Below are 20,470 nucleotides of genomic sequence, written 5' to 3'. Positions count from 1 at the left end.
CCTCAAAACCTCAAGAGTATCTTAAAGATAAAATGAAGAAAAAGAAGAAGCCTATTCACTTCCTAAAAACAGCCATCTGCAGGCCCTCTAAGCTATCTTTTTTGCACCCATTCTTCTACAAGCTTCTGCCAGCACCAGGTTCACTGGGTGGAGACCGTGTACCCTAAGCCAACTGACTACTGACCACTATCAGGCAGGAGACAAGGGCTGTGCACGGAGCGAGCAGAGACTGGAGGAAGAGCTGCCTCAGCGTTCCTCAGCCCCTGGCACCACATGCAGCAGACCCTAGGGCTAACAGCTCACACCTACCAGACCTTCACTTGTCCACGGACACTCATGGCTCTGGTCTGCCCTAAATCCCGCACAGGGGCTTGTAAGCAGTCTTGCAGGCACATGCCTGTGGGCCCGCTGCAAGTGGCTACTACTTCCTGCTCTCCTACAGACAGACCCCAGGGCCAGCGCCACAAGTCACTTCCTTTGTGCCTGAAAACTACCTGCTGCATGAGTGAATGAGAAGGGGCAGGTGTGCTCCCAGTTGGTAACTTTGCATCACCTTGCCTGTGATGAATGACCATGCCATATCACAGATTCAGAAACTGAAGACCACCAACCAACATGACTCCAAAATGTATGTGCAACGTGCTGCCCAGGCCGTTCCCTTCCCTCTGAGATGCAGGGCACCTTGGTTGGAACAGCTGAAACGCTGGGAGGGCATGGCCAGAACCAGCCTCAGTGAGACACCATCACAGCTGAAATGTAGACTTCCACACAAGCACTGTGTGTTCCTGGGCCTGGCTGTCATTAAGATCCCTGCAGAACCATCTGCCCTTGCACCTGCAGCTTGAGTTGGCCGCTTGATAGGCCAGGCAGAGGAAAGCCCAACAGAGCCAACGTACCTGAAACTGGGGTCAAAAGCAGCTTTGACAAGCCTCACTCAGGATGCTACAGGTTAGTTTAAAATGTCTGTGTGGGCTGGGCGCAGTGGCTCACATCTGTAATCCCAGCACTTTCGGAGGCCGAGGTGGGCAGATCATCTGAGGTCAGGAGTTCAAGACCAGCCTGGCCAACATGGTGAAACCCCGTTTCTACTAAAAATACAAAAATTAGCCTGATGTGATGGCACACGCCTGTAATCCCAGCCACTTGGGAGGCTGAGGCAGGAGAATGGCTTGAACCCGGGAGGTGGCGGTTGCAGTGAGCCAAGATTGCAACAGAGCACGATACTGTCTCGAATAAAAATTTTAAAAAATTAAAAATTAAAAATAAATAAAAAATAAAATGTCTGTGTGTTGGCCGGGCATGGTGGATCACACCAGTAATCCCAGCACTTTGAAAGGCTGAGGCAGGTGGATTGCTTGAGCCCAGGAGTTCAACACCAGCCTAGGCAACATAGCCAAACCCACACAAAAAAAATTAAAAATTAGCCAGGCATGGTGGCATACACCTGTAGTCCCAGCTACTCAGGAAGCTAAAGTGGGAAGATCACTTGAGCCTGGAAGGCAGAGGCTGCAGTGAGCCATAATCCTGCCACTACACTCCAGTCTGGATGACAGAGTGAGACCCTGTCTCAAAAGAAAAAACAATAATAATTAAAAAAATAAAAGGTCTGTATGTAACTAGAAGGTAATATTTTATTTTATTTTTATCTATTTATTTATTTATTTTTGAGACAGAGTCTCTGTCTGTCGCCCAGGCTAAAGTGCAGTGGTGCGATCTCGGCTCACTGCAACCTCTGCCTCCCGGGTTCAAGTGATTCTCCTACCTTAGACTCCTGAGTAGCTGGAACTACAGGCGCCCGCCACCACGCCCAGCTAATTTTTTGTATTTTTAGTAGAGATGGGGTTTCACCATGTTAGCCAGGATGGTCTCGATCTCCTGACCTCATGATCCGCCCACCTTGGCCTTCCAAAGTGCTGGGATCATAGGAGTGAGCCACCACGCCTGGCCACTAGAAGGTAATATTTTAAAGACATGTGCCTTACAAATAGTATCTAACCATTAACTGCCCATTTGCCAAAGAAAACCCTACAGGCCAGGTCATAATTGAAATAAATGGACAGAAGCCTAAAAACGTCATCTAACCCCACCCTCTTTTTCCAGCTAGAATGATGCTCAATCCAGCCAGAGCCTAGGCCCAGACCTCAGAGCAAGGGGGGTGCAGCTTCTTTCACAGAACGTATTAGTGCGAAGCACAGGCTGGAAAGAGGCTAACAGGCATCCAGAGAGCACTGGTTGAAGAATCTGCAGCACAGCCTGGCAGCAGGCCAGCATGCAGCTGGACAATGGAACACAAAACTCCTTGTGGGCCAGTGAAACCATCAGGAGAAGAGGCACACAGCGAGCATGCAGCATGGCACCAGAGGTGTGGAAAACTCTCTCATGTCTGCACATGCAGGCCTGCTGGCATATACACAGCATAACTTCAGAAAAACACCCAACAAGCACATGGCATTGATGTCTTAAGGGAGGGGACATGGATGGCTAGAGGATAGGATAGGAAACAGGCTTTACCACATATCCTGCTATATTTTACAATTTTTAAGCCATGAAAATGTTTGCCTATTAAAAAATAAAACAAAATGTTATCAAGCGTGTCAAACCAAGTTAAGTACAGGAAGGTTTTTGAGAAGTCTCTCCAAGAGACATTAGTGCACAGCCAATAAGGGGATGGAAGATTTCAAGGGGCCCTGCTCTGGGGCAGGCACCCCTGCAGGTGACAGAATCAAAGCTAGGCCCACGCCTGTTGCTGGCAGTGACTGCCACGGCCTTGGCAGTGAGCATCCCTTGCTCTCCGCCCTTCACTTCCTTCTTCTCTGACTTGTCTCCTTCCACCCTGTTTGCCTCCTCTGCCATGTCACTACATCATGTGGCATAGTGAAGTCTATATTCCAAGTCAGAGTCCCAGTTAGAGATGGAGGGTGGTGTGGCAGAACCAACAGCCAACCCCTGTCCCTGTAATCATCTCTCACTACCAAACCACCCCCTCGCCAGCTACTGGCTCACAGGCTTGACTGTGTCTTTTTGCACTGTACCCACTGTGCAGACACCCCATGAGGTCACGGGAAGAGCATGGCTATGGAGAAGATGGAACCTGCTGCAGCTGCCCAGCCAGCTATTTCACACTGTAGGGAGAGCCCCTCAGACAATTAATATCATTTCTAGAAACCAGTATTTCTGGGTTTCTTTACACCCCAATGCTTCCTCTTCCTCATAGTGTTTCAGCACAGTGTTTCACAGGTGGATTAGAGGGGGTGCAGACGATTCTTGTCCAATACTGGGTTTCATTTCTGTCATTTCTGTCACAACAGCTTCACCCCTGACCCCATGGGTGCCAGGGACACCCTGCCCTGTGGTCTGCATTGTGGACATCCTGCAGCAGGACCCACTGCCACACAGCGCTGGGTGAGCCACAGCATCCACAACTGTAAAGCCAACACGGAGCAGAGACAAGGAAGCCAAGTCGTGGCCCACAATCCCCCAAAACTGGTGGTTAGAGCACAGGCATTGTTGTAAGAATTACTATGATCCAAGAAAGGGTCTCCCCAAACCATGAAAATGACTATGGAACTGCTTCTGTCATTTAAAGTAATGATACAAACAAAAAGAATGAAAGAGTCTTAAAAAAGTCTGACACCCTCCAGTGTGGGATGAATGAATTCTCAAACTTTATAAAAGGCCTGAAGGGGCTCAAGCCCCCAGGTGATCTGGCCCTGCCTCTCCAGAGCCTCCTTCCTGATGCATTGCCCCAGTCCCTCCTCATTTATCTCTGAAGACCCCCAGCTTGAGCCACTGCCCTTCCTTGACACATAACTCACCCTTCCCTGAGGCCCTGTGATGCTCCCCAAAACCCACAAGAGGAAGAGGCCACCTTTCCTGGGTGCCCCTACCCTACTAGGCTTCTCTGCATCCTTGCACCTATAATACCACACTTGCATATATATGTACATGTACATGTATATGGGGAAAATTTTTACTCTTTTAATTTTAAACATACACACACACACACACACACACACACACACACACGATGACCAAACCCAAAGGTGTGGCACCTTCTCACCCAGAAGAGCGGAAGCAGCCCTAGGTTCCAGCCACCTGGACAAAAGGGCTTGTGTGCCAAGGATAAAAAAGGTCACTGCTGAGAACAGGCTTCTGCCTTTGACAAGCACAGTGGGACAAACTGAGAGTTCTGGTTTCTCCCCAACAACTTACTGGGGCAGCAGCTGTGCAGTGGATTCTGGTCTCCCCTCCTTCTCCTCAGTTAGAATGAACCTCAACTTGACCTCAGGGAAGCAGGCTGTCTTCCCAAGACAGGCTGAGGCTTTTCTTGCTACTTTTGACAAGGACAGACTAGCTTTGTTCATTCATTCACTCAACAAACATTGATTATATGCCTATTTTGTGCCAGGCACAGTGGGGCACTCTGGACATACAAAGAAAACCGAGCTATTGTCCCTACCCTGAAGGACGCTTAAGTCTTATGACAACCCAGATCCATGATGTTCGCAGGGTGTGTCCATAGAGAACTCTGGCAATCGTCACACTGTGAATGCCACTGTGGGACACAATGCCCCTGCAGCATGAGTAAAGTAGAATCTAACACTCGAGCAACTTCTCCAGACCCTCAAGGAATTACTATTAACCAGTTGCACACCAAGGAGGAGAGGGTAAGAGGCCCTCCCAAACACAGACACAGGTGTCCCCGTCAGCACTCTGCACGCCAGCCCTCCAGGGTGTCCTGGTAGACTTTCTTACTTTCATGTTGTTTTTCCTTTTGGCTACTCAGCAGTGACCCCCTTCCTCCTAATAGCTCCCTGAACTCTACCCTCTCTTAGGCCACTCAACTAGGGTAGGGAGGAGTGGGCAGGAAACCAGGTGAGGCAATCAGAGTGCTGATTTTCCCAGGTGCAGGGACCACTGGTTTAGGGGCAAGCCCCTGGCTGAGGTCTACTCAGTGTCACTCCCACCCCTGGGCCAGTCCAGACCTGAACTATCCATCTTGTCTCACGAGTGAGCGGCGTTTCCGAAGGACAAAGCTCTGCCTGAGCACTACGAAATCCTGACCTGGTGTCATATTCTGTGCCCCATGAATGCTCCAATCACACTGGTGGCAAATGTGGTAAAAGTCAGTCAAAATCAAGCACTTCGGGTGCCTTTGGGCGTGTGGTGGCTACCATCCTGACAGGTGTTAGTGGGCCACAAAGAGTGTGCTGAGAGCCACCTTCCACAGTCAAGGCTTTGAGAACTTCGCCTCCGCTGTACTTCTCTCCCTGCCATGCTCCACTGATGCTGCCTACCCTCTTAAGGCCTGGAGATGCAATGTGGAAATCAGAGCCACTTCCCCCCTGGCCATGCCTCACTCTCTGCATACATGCTGCATACTCAGGGGTCCCAACACCTTTTGTTTCTCCCGGAAAAAAAATGTGCAGCATCCCATTCATTGGGCCAGAGTCTCACCCAGGATACCAGCAGAATGGGAAAGCAAGCCCCAGAAAACACACAGAACAGCACAGCCATGAAGGGGCAGGCAGGCATTTCTATGAAGTTCGGTGGTCAGCTCACTTAAGTAAAATATTCCACTCTCAAAGAGGAAAAAAAATCTGAATGTTTTTATGGAGAAAGAACTGGCTAGCAAAACAATCTGGAAGATAATCACTAGGCTCAGGCATCACAGGCAGCAATGATTCATCCTGGGTACCAGGAAACGTGTTGTGTTCATTTGTTGCCTATCCGTAGCCACTCCCAGGGTAGAGAAGGTGAGAAAGGGCAATTTGATTTTTTTTTTTTTTTCCGAGGCAGAGGCAAGCCCCTGTCACCAAGACTGGAGTGCAGCGGTACAATCATAGCTCACTGCAACTTTTGAACTCCTGGGCTGAAGCTATCCTCCTGCCTCAGCCTCCTGAGCAGCTGGGACTACAGATGTGGGTGCACCACCATGCCCAGCTAATTTTTTAATTTTTAGTAAAGATGAAGTTTCACTATTTTGCCCAGGCTCAAGCCTTTTTTAAATGTGAAGTTAGGCAGGGTGTGATGGCTCATGCTTGCAATCCGAGCACTTTCAGAGGTTGAGGCAGGAGCATCACTTGAGGCCAGGAGTTCCAGACCAGCCTGGGCAACATAACAAGACCTCATTTCTACCAAAAAAAAAAGAAAAAAAATGTGTTTAATTAGCTGGGCACAGTGGCATATGCCTGTAGTCCTTGCTAATTGGGAGGCTGAGGTGGGAGAACTGCTTGAGCCCTAGAGTTTGAGGCTGCAGCGAGCTATGGCTGTCTACTACACTATAGCCTGGGCAACAGAGCGAGACCCCATCTCTAAAAATAAAGCAAAAATAAGAGTTTCTCCCTAATATAGTCAACATTTATATAATCAGAAAAAAGCTAGCCAATCCTATTTCTAGGCCTGCCTGAGTAGCAAGCTCAAACAGCTTTAATAAACCAAACTCCTGTTTATTGTCTCAAATGTTTAATTTGCAGACAAATCTAGGTTATGAGGTAAAAATAGCAACTGTTTGTATTCATTAGTCAATTAAGTTAGGTTCACAGTCTATGCCACAGGCTGCTAGTTCCCATGACAAACACTGGTACAATCCTAATAGTTTACAAAACAGCCAACCTATGATATGAAACACTGATCAAATCCTGGGATGCCCAGTTTCCAAAGAATGACACAGCAGTTACTGCCCTGGAATTTAGTCATAGCTCATGTAATCTTGTTTTTGTTTGTTTGTTTGAGACAGGCTGGTCTCACTATACCGACCAGGCTGGTCTCAAACTCCTGCGCTCAAGCAATCCTCCTGCCTCAGTCTCCCAAGTAGCTGAGACTACAGCCTCACCAGGCGCATGCCACTAAGCCCACTCAGCTAGATCTAATCCTATTTGAAATGAGTTACAACCACTACTGCTTAAAACTCTCTTTGCTCCAGAGGGGGCTGAGGCAGGGTGGCCAATGCCCTGAGTGTCTGGGCTGGGACATACCCAGGGACAAGGCCCAACAGTCAAACACCCAATGAGAAAGGCCAATGTTGTCCCACAGGAGAAACCGAATGAGATTAACTTTAAAACCTGAATGCTCCTTACCATGCAAGTTGGTACAAAGTTGTTTCCAGTGACACTGCTGTCACTGAGGCATCCTTTCCCTTTGAGCCAATCAAACAAAAACCCACCCACTCACCACTTGTGACGTGGCCCCTCACCACTTCACAACCCATGGCTTTCTTCTCTCTTTGACAAAAGATATTAATATCTAGCTTGGTAAACACATTAGACTAATTAAAGAATAATTAAATAATCAACTCAAAACACAAAGATCTTCCTCCCTCCAATGGAGTTATTTAACACACCATACAGTTCAAAGGCACCTACAATAATAGTCACAAAACATGTGTGTTGGGCAATCGATGGTTGAACACTATTTGTAAGACTGTTTGCACTATCGAGTAAGACAAGCTCCTGTTCTCATGGTCTCTGCAGTGTTTCCAGAAGAAAGGGATGAGAATGAAAAACATAAAGGTAGCTGGGTACAGTGGCTCATGCCCTGTAATCCCAGCAATTTGGGAGGCTGAGGCAGGAGGACTGCTTGACGCCCGGAGTTCAAGACCAGCCTGAGCAACACAACAAGACCCAGTCTCTAGAAAAAATTAAAATTAAAAATTAGCCAAGTGTGGTGGCACACGCATGTAGTCATTGCTACTTGGGAGGCTGAGGCAGGAGGATGCGTGAGCCCAGGAGGTTAAGGCTGCAGTGAGCTATGATCACACCACTGCACTCCAGCCTGGGCAACACAGCAAGACTCTGTCTCTAAAAATAAATAAATAAAAAATGTAAAAGCTTTTAGCAATGGCAACCTCCCTGTAACGTGTTCAGAGCACCTTCTACAACTTACATAGTTGTATCCATTTGACATTTGAAGCCCTTTTTTTCTTTTTAATCATTTTCTGCTTTAACTGGTAATTTCAAGTCCATGTATCCTTTCTGAAACAAGTCAGGAATGGCTAATAGGAAAGAAAGCTGCCAGAAAGAGAAAGACAGTCCAGACCAGAACCAGAAGATAAGTGTGCATAAAGTATGCTGGAGTCAAGTGGTCTCCATCAGTCAATGGGAAAATGACAAGGGCTGGACTTACAAAAATGCTGTAGTTGTACTGGGGGACTGTCTGCAAAGGGCCTCAGAAGGAGTGATGGAGAGAGGCTGGAAAAGCCAAGGAAAGGCACAGGACGCTCTAGCTGGACCAGGAAGAATGTGGTCTGTGTGACACACAGGCAGCTTCCCTCTCCACTGACATATCCTTGGTACTCCAGGGTCTCTGACACTATGTTTCTTCTTCTCTAGAAAGCTACTGCTGAATCACTGCAGAGGGGAGAGAAAGTGAAAGAATAAAAAGGCAGTATTTCCAAGGCAACAGACCAAAGAACAACTTCCCTAAATAGACACTTGTATGTGTGTGTGTGTCTTAGTTCAATGCCAACTAAATCAGGAACATACCACACTTCACCCATGTAGCCCCTGGGCACTATCACCACTCCATTCCACTGTCAGGGAGGATTCAACGGGGGAGGAACAAAGGAACTCACCTTCACTAGATGAACAAGAAAGGAGGAGGGTGAGATTCAGGCATGACTTCACCAAGTCACTGGCAAGTTGGGGACAAACCACAAATGGGACTGCTAGTGCTTCCCTTCTACCTGAGGTGGGCACAGTCTACCAGCAAGGTGTAGTCCCTAAGGCCAATCCATTTACTCACTCCCCTCTTCCAAACCATAGGAGTAACAACATTTGGAAGATTCCAGGGTATCTTTTTTTTTTCTTTTTTTGTAGAGACAGGGTCTCACTCTGTCACCCAGGTTGGAGTGCACTAGTGCGATCATAGCTCACTGCAGCCTCAACCTCCTGGATTCAAGTGATCCTCCCGCCTCAACCTCCTGGATTCAAGTGATCCTCCCGCCTCAGCCTCCCAAGAAGCTGGGAATATAGGTGTGCACTACTACACCTGGCTAATTTTTTAATTTTTAGTAGAGACAAGGTCTTGCTTTGTTGCTCAGGCCGGTCTTAACTCCTGGGCTCAAGAGATCCTCCTGCCTTGGCCTCCCAAAGTGCTGGGATCACTGGCCTGAGTCACCTTACTCAGCCTATCTTGACATTTCTTGGCACCTAGACCTATTTCAAAATATTGGGTTCTGTCAAACATATCATTTTATTGCCATTTGATTATCACCCAATTATGTAATGTGATCATTTAACATTTGTATACACAGAGCACAAAGAATGAATAAGAAATGTGAAAATACTCAACATTTCAGCTCGTACAATCATTAGTCCTTCCATTCTTTAAAAAAACAGTGTCAGTAAAAGGCTCAGTTGGGTCAGTGACCAGCTGACTAAGAGTTTAGGGAGTGCAAGCCCTCCACTTCCTCCTCCCACCCCCTGCCCACATCCTTCTCCTCTGAACTTCGCTGGATGTCCCTGCCTCTCAGCACCTCCCTCTTCTGTGACATTTCCCCTGGAAGGTACCCTGAGCAGGGGTCAACAATAGGGTGTACTCCAGCCTTTTGAGCACATGTGAAAAATAAGAGTACTGTGGGGAAAACAGTTACCAAGACTGTCAAGTGGAGCGGGGGTCGAAACATTCATGTTTGCACCGGTCCAGTGCACTGCAGTTCACAGCCCTCTCCCATGTATATTATCAATCCTCACCACCCTCCTGTGAGCCTAGCACCTTCCCCATTTTACAGATGAGAAAGCTGACTTGGGTTCACATCGAGCACTACAATCCAACTTGCCCCTACCTCCAAAAAACAAACACAGACATGCCAAAGCCACTACTACATAAGCTTTGTGATACAAACCAGACTAGCACCTGCATTAAATAATGGGGATCATAGCTGACTCTAAGCCAGCCTTGGGAACTGTCCTGATAGTGTTAAGGCACAAAGGATTCCAGCGGGGAGTCACAAGCAGCAATGCTTTCATTGGGGCCAGCCCCAAACAAGGAGACTCTCTCTCTCTCTTAGGTAGAAATATGCTGATCCACCTGTTAGGTAAAGGACCCATCTGGCATCCAGAGTTAAATCTTTTTTTTTTTTGAGAGGGAGTTTTGCCCTGTCACCAAGGCTGGAGTGCAGTGATGCGATCTCGGCTCACTGCAACCTCCACCTCCTGGGTTCAAGTGATTCCCCTGCCTCAGCCTCCCGAGTAGCTGGGATTACAGGTGTGAACCACCACACCCAGCTAATTTTTGTATTTTTAGTAGAGACGGGTTTTCACTATGTTGGCCAGGATGGTCTTGAACTCCCGACCTCAGGTGATCAACACACTGCCTGCCACTGTCTCTCCTGTCTGTCAGTGTGGCCGTGCAGAGGACTCCTCATCAGGAGCATTTGGCCCAGATGGCTTACTACCACGAACAACACGCCAGAGCAGGACCAGGCTCAGGACTCTGTGCCTGCTCCTCATGCCCCCAGCTCCACTCCCACTGGCCCTCACCACTGAAAGTCTCTTCTGGTTTTAGGTCATTGGTTCTTGATCTATGGCGAGTCACAGACCACCAGGTTCTGACAAAAGTCACAGGTCCCAGGCCCAGGAAAAGACCCCAAGTGTATACACATCCAGCGTAGGCCCCACCTTCCTACAGGTTAGGACCCCCTGCACTCAGCCCTAGGGTTTGACACTTCTTTACCAAAACCCACTCTAAGAAACAGTCACACCATAACAACACCCCAAATACTACATGTGAATAACTAGATGTTTTACCAAAAAATGCTTATCCTTCCCATAGGAAATCTACTTGGATATTTGCTATTTCAAAAAGCTTTTTAATGCCAGTTACAACCTCAAATTGATTTCATGAACCACTGCATTTCGAAACGTGCTGTGTGGACCCTTCTCTAGCATGTTTCCTCCTCAGGTGCCCTTCCTTCCTCAATAATTAGTGCAAATGTGGTTACAGCTCAGTGCAAGACTACTCCTAAACGTTATTTTTATGTATTAAGATGAATCTTTAAAGCTGAAAATCCAGAAATATCTCAACTCTTTAGTTTCAGGAAAAATTCGGAAAAGTGGGTCATTGTGATCTCACAAATTATACCGTGGAGGTGGCTATTTATTTCACCCAAACATCAAGTTGGAGTTGTATTTGCAAAAAAGGGGACATAACACAGGTAAAAACCACCACTGAAAGTAGTCACTTGGGCTGTCGCCAGGCCAATTCCCTAAATATTTCTCAAGCACCTACTAACTGCACTGCTCTCTTTTTTTCTAGCTGAGCAAGGAGTAGCAGCGTAGGCAGCCCCTACACAAATGAACACACTTCAGGAATGGCTTCAGAAGGTGAGTCATAATAGCTCTTCGAGACTCTTCGGCACCAGCCAGGTAGACTCCATCCCTGCTAGGCCAGAGACGGACCTGGAGCTGGAGTGTTACTGAGGTTGCTTCCTTTAGCACCGAGTCGTACAGGGAGAGTACAGGCCACGCTTGGAGGAGCTGGAGAAGCTTGAGGCAAGGGGGCTGAGAAACTTATATGGGTGGACAAGCCGGCGAATGGGGGGCAGGGGAAGGACTCAGGAGAGCAAAGCAGCCCCCAGGGCCTTAAACACTGGCTAGTTCACACTGTGGGCTGGCCACCCACCACCCACTCTTCCTTCTTGCTATTCTAGGACCTAACCTCCTCCCCGGTCCTCAGGAAAAGTCAGCCCTGTCTCCAGCTGGGGAGTAGGGGAAGTCTTGATTAAACTAAAAGAGCTGTTCTCCAATGTGACCTTGCATCAGAATCACCTGGAAGTCTTCTTAAAGCACAGCTTTCTGGGCCCCATCCCAGAGTTTCTGATTCAGTGGGTGGGGTGGGATCCACTAATCTCCGGTTCTAACAAGTTCTCAGGTAATGCTGATGCTACTGGTCTGAGGACCACACCTGGAGGACCACCAGCCTAAGCCAACCAGCACACAGCACTCTCACAGCCTCATGTTGCTGGTCCAGGGAAGGCCATGTGACCCTTTGCTCCACAGGCCAGAGGGAAGGACTGATAGACACTGGCTGGGGAATCAGCTGCTTTGTCTCCTTCCCTGCTCCTGCTGGACAGGAACAAGGAAGCACTCAGTCCCACTGCCCCTAATGACCATCTCAGAATCATGAAGAGACTAACCCCCTAGGATGAAACTGGCAGTGATGGCTGGACAGAGGAGCGGAATCGAGGTCCTTGATGAAACTGCTGACGTGCTGATGGAGACTCCAGTTCTCTGAGATAATAAATGTCACTGTTGGCAACCAAAAGCATCCCAACTGACACACCCCATAATCCAGGGAGAAGCTTGAACTGGGCATCCTTGTTTCCTAGTAGAGCCCTGTTTCCCAGAAACAACCATCTGCCTAAATACTTCCTTCACATTTCCAGAGTTTATACACTTAGGTCATCCTTGAAAATTCAAATTAATTGGTTTGAGAATACACCATTTAGAAATGCAAGCAACATGAAAGAGGGAAAGAAGGGCGTTCAATATGCTAGGGTGAATTAATGATAGCTTCCACAACAGCAGCTGACACCACCTGCGTGAGGGCTATGGGACGGGCAGGAAAGGGGCAGGGGGTTTTCAGGAGACATCAGAATACCACCTAGTGAGGTGCAACAAGAGGGGCGCTGCAGCAACCGGAGGTCAGGAAAACTACCAGGTGTCTCAGGGAAAGCACTCTAGGAGGATCCCAGGACCAGAGCTGGCAGCGGGTAAACACTTTCCTCTTTCAGAGGTCCCCACCCTTCCTCCTGGACATCAGAGGACATCCCTGTCTTCCTGACCCTATTCCAGTAAATAGACCTCACCAGCGCATGATCCCCCCACTGCCCCCACCATATACATCTGCTTACTGTGCCTAAGTCCCTCGCCAGGTGAGCCTCACTGAACAAGTTCCATATTAAAAGGCCAGCAGTCTCACCCATGCTCCAGGTTAGGGCTGTGGGTAAACACCAGAGGCCAGCTGGGCTGGCTGGCAGGCATGGGCCTAACAGCCTGATAGGGCATGACGAAGGTATGTGCAAAGACCAGAAAGAGGAGACATGCACACTGCACCCAGGACCCTGGCTTTCCAATCACAGACGGGCTATGGTGAAAGGGACAGCTAAGGCCGGGTGCAGTGGCTCATGCCTGTAATCCCAGCACTTTGCGGGGCAGAGGTGGGTGGATCACCTGAGGTGAGGAGTTCGAGAACAGACTGGCCAACATGGTGAAACCCCATGTATTTTAGTCTCTACTAAAAATACAAAATTAGCATGGTGGTATATGCCTGTAATCTCAGCTACTAGGGAGGGTGAGGCAGGAGTACTGCTTGTACCCAGGGGGCGGAGGTCGCAGTGAGCCGAGGTTGCAGGCTAGAGCCACTGCACTCTAGCCTAGGCGACAGAGTGAGACTCCATCTCAAAAAAAAAGAAAGAAACAACTAAGAGATTAAATCCAAAGAGGAAAGGCTGATCTAATTCCAAGCTCCGCCAACCACCCACACTCTGTATATGAATCCATTGTAACGCTTCCGTTCTGCACACTTACTAGGCACCAGGATTAAATGTTAATTCATTTAATCCCCCAACAAGCCTCTGGGGCTGCTACTACCATCAGCCCAGTTTTGTGGATGAGATAACTGAGGCACAGAAAGATTAAGCCACTTGCCCAAAGTCACACAGCTAGCTGGATGCTCGCAGAAAGTGCAGCGCCAGAGTCCACAATGGTTCTAGGGATAAAATAAATGGTTTCTAAAGATGTGTATGCTCAGCAAAAAGGACTGTGTAAAAGAAATTCCTGATTTATAAACTAAAATACTGAAAATAGAAATTGTTGATACTGGCAAATCCAGGTAATCAATTTTTATCCCTCATTGAAAAGCTTTCATTTTTCAATCCTGTGAAGGAAGTTAGGTGATATAACTGGGTTTTAGTCCCAGTTGAGCCTCTTTTAACTACCCTCAGGGGGTGCCCTAACCACTCCTCAACACCACAGCTCACCTTTGGACAGAACCTTCCACAGGATGTCCAGGGAGGCCTGGCATGCAGGGGGTACTCAGAAAAGCTTGGGTTCCTTGTCATTTAGGACTTTAAAGAAAAACAAAAAAAGCATCACACTTAAAAAAGCATTCTAAAGCTGCCAAGAATAAAATTCAAAGTTACCGTAACTTCCACAATCTAGTAAGATAAGAAAAACAGCCCAATAAGAAAAAATGAACAAAGGATATAAACAGGTAATTCATTAGAAGTTAAAATATACATTAACAAGAAAAGGTATCCAATATTTTTGGTAATTTGGGAAATGTAATTAAAACAATAATGTCTTCCTTGCCCATTAGATTGGCAAAATTAACAAGATTTATTCTCTTAAATGTTGGCCAAGTTAAAGGGAAACAGACAGTTTCACAGCCTAATGGAAGGAGTACAAATTTAAAAAGGAAGCCACAGAAAATTTTGTGTAATGTGACTACATTTATGTTTACAATGAGAGCATCTATCCCCTGAGAAGGTCTAGAATCGGTGACACCTCAGTAGCAACAAGAATGCATAGTGCCTACATCTCGGTTTTTATACCATTCTCCACTAAAGGAAACCAGGACTCTTTGGAGAAATGGCTGATTCCAGGGCTGGGACAAGGAAAGTATAAGCTGAAGTCTTGAAGTTTTTGTGCCTGGAAGAAAAGTCCTCAAAGAATGATGAGCACTTGTCAAAAGGACACAAAAGCCAGACTGAAGGGACTCCCACTGGCCAAATCTAGGATAATTTGAGCAACAAAATGCATAATGGGAGTAATGGACTATAACCTATTGAATAAAGCAAGAATTCATGAGTCCAGTGATGTAAATCAAAAAGTAAATAACAGAGAAAGGAAGGTTCTTCCTTTCAGTACAGTTCCAACTAATAAATATAGAAGGAACTATGAAAATCATCATCTGCCTACTATCATAATAATTGACTCAGGTAAGAAACATCAATGGATTCTGAAACTAGTCAGTTAATTGTACAAGAAGTAACAGTATATTTACATAGTCTCAAATTCTCTTCCTTTACGACACAGATTAACTACAAAGGGAAAAATGGTAACTTTTCCATGAGATAGACACCACCTTAATTCAAGTGATCAAAGTTAACAGGGCCAGAGAATGGGATAATCACAGCATATGCCTCCTGATGGGACACATTAAGAAGGCTGCAGCATCAGTCGGGCACAGTGGCTCATGCCTGTAAACTCGGCACTGTGGTTGGCCAACGCAGGAGGATGGCGACAGTAGGAGTCTGAGACCAGCCTGGGCAACACAGTGTGAGATCCTGTCCCTATAAAATATTTACAAATTGGCCGGATGCAATGGCACACACCTATAGTCCAGCTACTCAGGAGGCTAAAGCAGAAGGATCACTGAGTGGAGGAGGTCCAAGCTGTAGTGAGCTGCGATGGCACCACTGCACTCCAACGAAGTGAGACCTTGTCTCTTTAAAAAAAAAAAAAAAGAGAGAGAGAGAAAAGAAGACTACAACTGCTTCAACCTTGTGCTACTCCTGCCAGAAGTGCATAACCTGAATCTAATCATGAAACCACAGGAAACCCAATTGAGGGTATTATCTTAAAAAGTCAGTAGTCTTCAAATATGTCTATGTCGTGAAATACAAAAGAAAGACGTGATAACTTTCAGATTAAGGGACACTATAGAGACAGAAAAACCTAATGCAAAACAGATGATCTAGGATTTTCTTTTGCTATAAAGGACATTATCAAAGCAACTGACAAAATCTAAATATGACCTGTACACTAAATAGTGTTATATCAACATTAATTTCCTGATTTTTTTTTTTTTTTTTTTTTTTTTTTTGAGACAGAGTCTCACTCTGCTGCCCAGGCTAGAGTGCAGTGGTGTGATCTCGGCTCACTGCAACCTCCACCTCCTGAGTTCAAGAGATTCTCATGCCTTAGCCTACCAAGTAGCTGGGACTACAAGCACACGCCACTATACCCAGCTAATTTTTGTATTTTTAGTAGAGACAGGATTTCATCATGTTGGCCAGGCTGGTCTCAAACTCCTGGACTCAAGTGATCCTCCCACCTCAGCCTCCCAAATTGCTGGGATTATAGGCATGAGCCATTGCGACCGGCCATCAATTTTTTTTTTTTTTTTTTTTTGAGACAGAGTCTCGCTCTGTCCCCCAGGCTAGAGTGCAATGGTGCGATCTCTGCTCACTGCAAGCTCCGCCTCCCAGGTTCACGCCATTCTCCTGCCTCGGCCTCCCAAGTAGCTGGGACTACAGGCGCCCACCACTAAGCCCGGCTAATTTTTTGTATTTTTAGTAGAGACGGGGTTTCACCGTGTTAGCCAGGATGGTCTCGATCTCCTGATCTTGTGATCCGCCCGCCTCGGCCTCCCAAAGTGCTGGGATTACTGCTGTTATGAATGTCCTTGTTTTTTGGGAAATACACAGTGAAGTATTTAGAGGTAAAAGGGCCTCAAGCCTGCAACTTACTATTAAACAGTTCAGAAAAAAGTAGTAACACACAGGAATACAAGAGAATGATAAAGCAGTGTAACAGAATGTCCACATTTGGAGAATCTGAGAAACCTTTGGCTTATTCTTGCAACTTTTCGGTACGTCTGAAACTACATCAAAATACTAAAAAAAAAAAATTAGAGAATAACACGTGCATATGAATAGAAATATAGGTAAATTCCCTGGGATTAGCTTCATGATGGTATTTTCCTTAAAAACATAGCGACAAAATGAAGCAAGCCTGCATGGGCGTTAATATTGGTCTCCTCAAAATATGTTTTCCTTACAGAGCTTCTGTTTTAGGACACTGGAAAAAAAAAAAAAAAGCCGTTTCGAAGGCTCTCTCAAGACCAGATCATTAATCAAGTTCTACAGAAGCACCAACATAATCAAGCCTTTTTTGCTGCAGATTTGTGCTATTTTTTTCTCAGTGAAAGTCAAAGCCTCCTGACACCATGAGTAGTTGATGATGTTGTGGCAACTTTTCTGGAATACTAAACTAAAAAAGAGCTTTTCATTTAAAAACGAAAACAGGATGAAACAGTCTTGGTGGAAAGCCTCCCCCTCCACTCTGCCTCACTGAACTCTTGAGATGTTAAGCCCTGGGCTGGGGATCAGTGGGTCAGTCGGTCCCACACCGCCTTCAGGTCCATTCCTGTGTGCATTTGAAGAGATGCTGGCTGAGAACGCTCCCTCTTAGGCAGGCAGCTAGTTAAAGGGACTTGCAGCGCTGATAGTTCTCTGTCATACACATCCCATTTTTCTGGTGCTCTACAGTTTACAAATAGCTCTCATGTGTATTATTTTATTTCATCCTTTCCTTAAAGTGATTTTTTTAAAAAACGCTAATATTCAGTTTAACAGCAATACTACAAAATATCCAGTTTTGAAAACAGGGATGCACTATAATATCTGCCCTTGGTTCTGAATCTAGTTGGGAAACAAGACTTACCCAAGCAGATTAAACACCCTGAGACAGAATAATCTAAATGAAAAAAAGTAGCTACATGATGAGTAAGGTGGCCAGGTAAGCAGACTAATTCTATAAGGAGCTCAGTAGAAATACAATGTTTCTTTCTCTTTGAATTTGTCCACATCCATTTCTTTAAGACTTATCTTCAAGCCAAACTCTACCAAGTAGCTCTGGCTTCACAGGCGTGTTTACAAGACATCACAGGGAATGAGGCACTGAGAGGCCCGTTCACATGCAACGCCACCCCTGGGACAGACAGCATCAAGGCCTCCTGGCACCACTCCTGCAACAGACCAACCACACTGCCCTTCTTACATGGGCCCCATCATTCATCTTTCTTCAAAGAAAACAGTAAATTAGCAGTCGACACTTCAGCAAAGAACCCCCAAAACAAATGCCCTAGCCTAGATTCAAAAACAAAATTTCCGTTAAAGAAAGTGTGTTTTTCAACCAAAGAAAAATTAGACTCAATTCTAGGACAACCTATAGCAAGCAATTCTACGTGCACTGGCCAACGCCAACAGCAGCTAGATTCCAAAACAAACTCAGCAAAAAAGGCTCTGCCCTCACCTTTTAGAGATAAGAACCAGAGTTAGCAAGCGGCAGAACCATGATTCACACCGAAGTCAACCCACTCTGTCCTCAACCCCACTGGCTTCCCCATGGTCCACACAACCCACTGTGAACAGATGGACCAGTCAGAATTTCTCTGCAACACCCAAATCACCACCCCACCCCCATTCCCTTGGTTTAAATGCCCTGAGGGGCAGGTGACAAATCAAATTCCACTCTTAGGCAGGTTCCCAACACAAAACACATTCAGTGGCAAAGCAAAAGAGAAGACGGGCTCTACCACATACAGGTCTTTCTTACCCAGAGGAACATTTTCATGGTCTGTCATTATGGATGAACTCGGGGCAGGAAGAACCCATCATTATGTAATGTCAGAGGGCAGGCGACAGGGGAAGGGAAGCGAGACCATCAACATTCCCTTCCTTCGCCCACAAAGACACAAATTTACCTCTGACATTTTAAACGTCTGTCTTCTGGGGCCTACCCATTCCTGGCTGGCTTTTCAAGAGACAGACACAGATCCCTGCACATTTCTCAGGCCTCAATTAATTGACTAGCAAAGCCAGAGAGAAATAAAATATAGAAAGCAAAGATGCTAGAAATGTTGTCGGGGTCTAAACACAGGCAGAAAATGGAAGAGTTTCGAGGATGGAGACCAGATTTCCCACACGGAGATGCATGTTTACTTTCACCCGGTTATGTTTCCACCCAAAACACGGCAAGGCCTCCAGCTTCAGGAGCCCGTAGACCCAGCCCTGGAGCCGCACCGGGCAGGCGCCGCGTCTGCGTCCCGCGGCCCCGCGCCCGCTCGGCACCCGGCTCCATGCTAGGGCGGCCGCGTTTTCACGGGGCTCGGGGTCGGCCGGGCTCGGATTGTTCTCAAAAGACGCCACCGCAGGTGGACCACTGGCACCGCTAGGCAGTGCAATTTCCATGAAAACCGCGGGCGCCGTCCCCATCCGGCCCAGCGGGGACCTGGACGCGACCCCGCGCCCGCTGTCCGGCCCCAGCCCCGGCCCCCGCGGCGGCCGCGTCGCCTCCTGCCCGGCCCGGCCCGGCCCACCTACCTGGCGCTCCCCAGCCCCCGGCGCCAGCCGCCCAGCTGTCCCGCCGGGCTGCGCGCCGGAGCCCCGCAGCAGCAGCGCCGCCGCCTGGCTGTGAAGTCGCCGGCTACCGGCCCGGCCTCAGGTGCTGGTCCTCCCGCCCCGGCCAGCGGAGCCCGACCCAGCGCCGAACCAGCAGCGAACCCTCCACGCGCGCCGCAGCCCCAGCCAGCCGCCACCGATGCTCTAGACGCCGGGCGCAGCCCCGCCCTGGCCCCGCCCCCTTGGCGCGCATGCGCGCTGAGGCCCGGCCCGCGCCCTGCGACCCCCGCCCCACTACCAGCCCGAGCTGGGTCCGCCCCCTGAGGCAGCAGGGCGGGTGACCGAGCTGCTCGCGCCAAATCCTACTGCTAGGTTCCCACAAGATCCCACCCTATCCTGTGACTGCTTCACCTGCAAGGAGTTCTTGAACTTCTGGACTTGACTGAGCGATGGCATCTTCATCCTGTCATCCACTGAGGAATCTGAGGCCTTGACGGATCGCCAAGGGAAGGTTTCCCGGAGGAGCCGCGACCCGGCGGTGCGCCCCCAACCTTTTGCCCTCCGGACAAGAGCACTTCCTGAAGTGCAGACGTACTGACTCCCCAGGAGATGTTTAGGAAACTGAAGATTCCAACCAGACAAGCAAAAAATTAAAATCTTAATTCTTTGAAAATACAGACTTGCAAAATAAAGAAAATTGCTAACCTCTAAGTGTATGTCCTTCCAGACCTGTTCTGGCCTGTGTGCGTTAAGTGTGCACTAACAGACTTGCAACAGCATCAGTCCTTACACTTTGCCCCAAGTTTCTGTTTTTCCATAGACAAAAAGAATAATCAGAAGTTTTGGAAGAAAATTTTCACTTTGACTTTAAAACAGCATTTCTCCTTGAGCAAGGGCAAATACTGGACTGAATGTATCCTTATCTTTGAGTCTTCACATTTTATCCGAAAAAAAAATTCTTAAAACGATTTTAATTCAATAAACCAGAATACTTCTCAGGCAGAGCATTTAAACATATAATTTCTTCAAAAACAAAAGAGATTAACCAGTTAGGAATGGAAATTAAGAATTCCCTGAACTCACTTAGAATTATGTCTGATCCTCCTCATGTCACCAAAATACAGACAATAGTCTGGAATAAAAATAAATATAAAATGAGTTTTTTGGGGAGCCTGAGGCAGGAGCATCGATTGAGCAGAGGAGTTTGAGGCTGCAGTGTCAACCTGGGAGACAGAGCAACACCCTGTATCTCTAAAAAAAAAAAAAAAAAAAAAAAAAAAAGAAAAAAGAAAAGAAAGAAAATGTCCTAGTTTTAAATTTTTATTTCTTTACTTTTTATTT

The 20,470-nt window shown here is 47.2% G+C and overlaps 1 protein-coding gene across 15 annotated transcripts in view; it reads right to left on the bottom strand.

Moving 5' to 3' along the window:
- INPP4A (inositol polyphosphate-4-phosphatase type I A) overlaps positions 1–19,339 on the bottom strand; it is a 145,405-nt gene extending 126,066 nt beyond the window's left edge. For 13 of the 15 annotated variants that reach the window (XM_063648481.1, XM_063648484.1, XM_054476483.2 and 10 more), the window contains exon 1: positions 19,112–19,336. The gene's annotated coding sequence lies outside the window, so the exon portion shown is untranslated. Of the gene's footprint in view, positions 1–19,111 lie in introns of all 15 variants that reach the window. The other 2 variants (XM_054476491.2, XM_054476485.2) reach the window with 1 other exon arrangement.
- Positions 19,340–20,470: the final 1,131 nt, after the last annotated feature.

Source organism: Pongo pygmaeus, chromosome 12 (assembly GCF_028885625.2).
Source record: "Pongo pygmaeus isolate AG05252 chromosome 12, NHGRI_mPonPyg2-v2.0_pri, whole genome shotgun sequence".
NCBI classification, from domain to species: domain Eukaryota; kingdom Metazoa; phylum Chordata; class Mammalia; order Primates; family Hominidae; genus Pongo; species Pongo pygmaeus.
Note: the sequence above shows the minus strand (reverse complement) of the source record. Positions and strands in the feature narration are given on the sequence as shown.